The 5,882-nt window shown below is 35.6% G+C and overlaps 1 long non-coding RNA gene across 1 annotated transcript; it reads left to right on the forward strand.

Moving 5' to 3' along the window:
• The first annotated feature begins 885 nt into the window (after positions 1-885).
• LOC124889527 lies at positions 886-4,773 on the forward strand. Its single transcript, XR_007048589.1, has 4 exons — positions 886-1,391; positions 2,224-2,309; positions 3,136-3,207; positions 4,440-4,773. It is a non-coding gene; the product is annotated as an uncharacterized LOC124889527 (long non-coding RNA).
• The last annotated feature ends 1,109 nt before the right edge of the window (positions 4,774-5,882 follow it).

The following is a 5,882-nucleotide window of genomic DNA, read 5'->3' on the forward strand; positions in this document are numbered from 1 at the left end:
TTTCATGGGAACTTCCTACGGACGCAAGACTATATGCAGTCTCAAAATTGAATATCACAGTATATTTCTTTCTCCAAGACCCCTTGTTTTCATACCACATCATAACAGATATAACACAACATTCAAGAAGTACATTGCATCTCTCGATGTACTGAAACACGGAAATGTGATCCCCACATAAAGTTACAGACAAATCCAAAGGAGAAACATGCACTAGCCAACCTGGCAGAACCATTTCATTAAATGTTTCATCTCTTAAAGTCACAAACCAACAGGCTATTAGAAAATTTCCCTATCTTTTTTCTTGCGATGCGAAACCCAATGAATAGATAAAATACTCAAGCAGTTTACCCTTGATGCCTTTTGAGTTAACTATTTTTCATAAACCAGTACCCCAACTATAGACCTCAACTTCAGACGCGCCATACGCAGATAGACTATCCTCACAACCTTAAAATCATTAGTTTTTGGATCAAAACCAAAACCAAGGTAGAGGCGGACCCACGTGTTTTTTTGGGTGCTCCGACACCCACTAAACTCGTCGTAGAATAGGTATTATTATATAAGAAATATCAAAAAATGGTATAATAAATAAAAAAGCACCCACACAACTAAAACGTGTCTGGGTGCTCTGGCTTTAGGCGGATCTTTCATGTCCAGGTTCACGCACAAGACCCAAGTACTCTTGCATACTAGTACACACACATCTAAGTTTGAATTTTTTGTAATGCTTTTTTTTTTTACTTCTTAATTTATTAAACTAAAAGTACTTTTTGTACTTTTTTAATAACTCAAACAAAAATCTGAAAACCTTTTGGCTTCTCCATAAAAAATCTTACTCTTCCAAAATTTAAACACCAAATTTTAGTATTGAATTTAAATAGTTATATATTTATATTAGCAAATTATGTTAAAAAAAATTAAAGCACCTACAACCTTAAAATCTTGAGTCTGCCACTGAATCAAGGTGAACAGAGGTGGTGGTAACACAAGTTTTGGGGAGGGAGAGGCTTTTGCAAATGGTGGGGTTCCAGAGAATGATAGTATCCCTATAACCAAAAAGATCACCGAAGAGGCAAAATAGACCATAACAGCAACCAACAACCCTAAAGTGGTTTCTGGTAGTGGTGTTGAAAGGAAATTTGACTTCTCTAAAGAGGACTGGATTTTCAGCTTGGGTTGGAGGGTCAAGGTAGATAGAGTAGCATTCTTGTTTTCTCGATTTGGTCTTGATGGAGATGTGGCGTAAGATGTGAAGAGGAATGGAGGAGAGGGAATTAGATAGGAAATCGGGGAAGATATGAGGGAATACCATTGCTTTGAGACACACCGAAATCATAAAAGATCTTCAAGAGGCAACCCCCTAAGGATTTTTGTTAGCAAGCAATCAGGTACATAGTCAGACATTATTTCAAGAGTTTCTTCTTTCTGGTGATTTTGGCAATTAGGAAGAAAAGATTATAAGAAAATGTTAAAGGGACATGCCACCTCTCCATGTCTACGAGATAGGGGTAAGGTTGCTTGCACCCATACTCTCCCCACACCTCAAATTGTGTGATAACACTGAATATGTTGTTGTTGTTTTGGACATGACTTTTTCCTGCCACAGATCTCTTTAGCACAACATAACAAATGACAGAGAGAAAGAAAAGTGTGAGTTTGTGACCACCAACCAACAAATATGATATGATATGATATGGAGTAGTAATAGTACTAAATGAAAAGCAATAATTTGGATTGGCATCCAAGTATTAGCTATTAGGAGCTATTAGGACATAACACATCAATTTCTGAAGTAGAAAGAAATATTTTGTAATTTTGTGAAAGGAGGTGGGTATCAGCTGTATCGGATGGGTATTAGAGTGGATAGCAGCACATACTATATCAATGCACTGTATATTAGTGTGCGCTATAGCGGAGCCAAAATTTTGACGAAGTGTGTGCAAATTTTCTTCTTAATTGTGTTAAGGGTTTGCAACATCAGATATACACTCATGATATGTAGTTAACATTGAACCTATGTACATCATAATTTTCTAACGAAGGCCTTCGCTTAAGTTGGGTCAGCCAATAATTGCGCGTGTTTATTATGTATTTGATACAAAACCTAAAATATATTTAAATGTAATATTTTAAAACTGTAGCTATATATAACGTCTCATAATTTTTCCTAAAATATATGTCGTCTCGCCCCAACTTTCTCATCTTGGAATGCATGCTCAGGGAAATTCTGTTACCAACAAATAACAATCTGATGACAAGCTTCCAATGGTAGCAGTGAAGGTCAACTGCCTGAAGCTTCATGACATGTAAGTTTGCCTTTAATGGTCCTATAATCAATAGAGTTTAGAGTCTCTCAAACTTACGGCTAGGCATGTGGTAACCAAGCTCGAGCCGGGGCTCCAATCAGCTCTTTGTTTAGTTCCTATGCCACTAGAAAAATTAAATCTATAATAAATTGATAGATCAAGAAAAGTTTTAACTTAAGTATTAATAAATTAATTTGATGATTGAATTATATATATTACTAGGTAACTTGGCCGCTCTTCGCACGGTCATGAATAACCTCACTAAGCTTATGAATGATGTTCCCCAAATATCCAAATAATAGAAATAATGTAAAAAAAGGATTCTTGTAAAAAATTAAAATATGTAGAACAATATTTTTGACATAGATTAGAAGATTTGACATTTTAATATGTCTCAAGAACCTCTTTTGAATGATTGAAAAAATCTTTAGCATTGATCAATTTTAACTTCCATATACTATATATTTTTGCGAGAGTAACGTCTATTCCTTCACAATGAATTATCTATCGGCTATCGTGAAATAATATTCAAGCATCACTTTCTCTATTTTTGTGTGCATGAAAAGTGTTAATCTTTAATTTGAGGTCATCAAAGATTAAATATATGTGGAGATCAACAATCTATCAAGCTTGGAGGCAATAATGTAATGGCCCAATATATATTTTTTAAATGCAGAGTTAATTGGTAATTTTAATTAATTATTAATGTTAATTAAGGAAATTAAAATGGGCAAGCCATAAAGCTAAAACTTTTTTTCTTCTTCAGTTTTGTCGTTACTGAAGGATTAGAATATACGGATGTTTAGTTCCATTATTTTTGGTACAGAAAAGCAACTTATCGGCAAAACTTTTGGTGAGTTCAAAGACGGCAGAGACTGTTTCAAGTGAGAAGCTGTAGGTATGTAGAATCAATTCTAATTCAAATTAGCATATGCTATGGTAGTAGTATTCTAGTCAAAGAATTGTGTATTATCTGAGAGATGATGAAATCCATCTATTATGGGCAGCATGAATTAATTTAATGGGTTGGCAATAGTTTCATTTAAAGGAATCAGTTATAGGAATGGGAAAATAAAAAGAGAGATTAGGAGCAAGAAACATTGCCTATTAAAAAGGTAGTGGAATAAACAATTAGCACGTGCTACTGGTGCAAGTTTTATTACCTTCAATTTTCACCGCTTTTATATAAAGTACTTAGCGGTTGATTAATGATGGGATAATGCTGACAAGGCAACTTACTGATTTGGGAACGATTAATAAGCATCTTACAAAATAGTAAAGTATGGTTTCTGGTTTGTATCTTTGAGCTACTGCTTGTTGGTAATTGTTGGGAGTTATTAATTTTCAGCTTGAATTGCCTATACACAGTGGAGTATCAATATTTTTGAACACAAGTATGATTCCAACTAGCATAACTGATTTTATTAATTAATATATTTGCATAGATTGAAGCCATTGAAGGCTATTTAATTGGTGTTCTACGAGTTGCGAGGTTGAGAAATGTGTTATTAGCGATGTAAGTGAGACTTTAAGTTTTGATGCTTGCTTTTCAAATCTTTCTTATAAAAATTATATTTTTCTACCTAGTTCATGTGTTGGGACAAGTGTGAACTTGGTAAAATCAGTGGCCTTTGTCTAGTTGTGGATATGTATTTTGTGAAGTGTATTGAGAATTATTAGAGGTGAAAGGTGACGTTATGTTGGGGTGTTGAATGCATTTTCTTCAGTGTCATTATAGTCTCTAGGGGAATGCATAGCTTCCGTAATATGTAAGAGGCATTATCTATACTGCTGTAATATGTTAGGGGCTTGTACATGCTGACGTAGTAGACTTTTAGGGAATTATATATATGCTGCAGTGGACTTGTCGGGGTGCTAGGTCGATCACCTTCACTTTCCTTTATGACAAGTCATGAGAGTTGGTTTAGTTGAGATACAAAGTGGCTTTTTGAACTTCCGTTTGTATCTTATTGAGCATTACCTTATAAGAGACACTGGGTGTATATTATTTATGTATTTTGTTGTGCCTTGTATTTTCTAATACTTGTTCCAGGGATATTAAAGTAGCGGGTCAAATATCTTACTGGGTTATATTTATAAATAGCTCACTCCTTAATTGCATATCTGCAGATACAATTGTGGATAGAGAGATTAGTGGCTGATGGTATTTACGTATGGATTCTGTTGTTGAGGTGAGCCTTTGCATTATCGTGGAGCTGTCATCCAACTTTAGTTATTTTTAGATTATATTCCTGTTCGTTGGGTTTGTATTCCCTAAAGTTAAACTCATGTAACTTTGTTTAGATGCTCTATGGTCTTGGTAGGATTTGAGGCTAGAGAGATATTATATAAGTAATGTGGTTTTCATAAACCGTATTATGATAACTTGATGGATAATTACTTTGAATTTAATAATCATTTCATGCATTTGAAGTTGCACATGTTTTTATCTCAGCGTTTGTAGATATTGTGAATGTATGGAAAGTTGATTCTCCCAGCAAGTGGTGTTAGCGGGAGCCAGTCACGCCTAGGATTATTTTGGGATGTGACAAAGTTGGTATCAGATGCTAGCTTTATGTCCCAGGCCATGGAGCAATGTTTAGTAGATTCTTGTGCATGAGTATGTAGGTGACCATACGTATGTACTTAAGGCTACAAAACATCTAGGATATTTTTCCTTTTCCATTCATTATTCATGCATTGAGTTGAATTAAGCCTAACCTTTAAATACTATTTTGTTGATGGTTAAGAGACGTGGTTCTTCTTTCACTAGTCGATCTAATGCACCTGCTGAGCATGGTGCTGGACAGGATCCAACCCGTGGTGGCGATCGAGTTGGTTCTTATCCAACTAGGTCTCGAACTAGGGCCTAAACTAGTGCTCAGCCTGGAGTTGGGAATGAAAGCCAGCCCCGAGTTGTTGCTTCTGAGAAAGTACAGAATCAAGTTGATTGGGAGGCTCCAACTGTAGTGTCAGGAACTATACCTATTGTTAAATTTCCTGCAGATGCAATGGTAAGATTGTTGAATATAATTGAGGCATTGCTGCCTAATCAGGGTCGAGTTCTAGCTCATCGAGCAATTTCGTAGATGTAAGCACAAGTTTAATTGAATGTTGCAACTTCTCAGTCACCTCAACCAGTTGATCATTCAGTTACAGCTGTGGGTTAACCCAAGGATCTTAAGAATTTCATGGATCTTAAGCCCCCAGAGTTTGATGCTACACCATCTTCTATTAAGCCTCAAAAGTTTATAAATCGTTGTGAGAAGATACTGACTACTTTGGGTTTGACGGAGACTCGTGGTGTAGAATTTACTACTTTTCTATTCTCAAGGTCTCTCGAGGTATGGTGAGCTTTCTTTTTGAGGGGTAGACAAGTAGGGGTACCAACGATCACTTGGTCAGAGTATCAATTCTTTTTAGTCCAGACAACATCAAAAATATTCTAATTGTGGCAGGAATCATAGTGGGCATTTTTTTGGAGTTGGTGGTCCTTATTATACTTATGGTGAAAGAGCACATATTGCTAAGTTTTGTCTTAAGGGAAATTTTAGTTCTAGTCGAACTATTGCA

This window comes from Capsicum annuum, chromosome 12 (assembly GCF_002878395.1).
Source record: "Capsicum annuum cultivar UCD-10X-F1 chromosome 12, UCD10Xv1.1, whole genome shotgun sequence".
Lineage (NCBI taxonomy): Eukaryota > Viridiplantae > Streptophyta > Magnoliopsida > Solanales > Solanaceae > Capsicum > Capsicum annuum.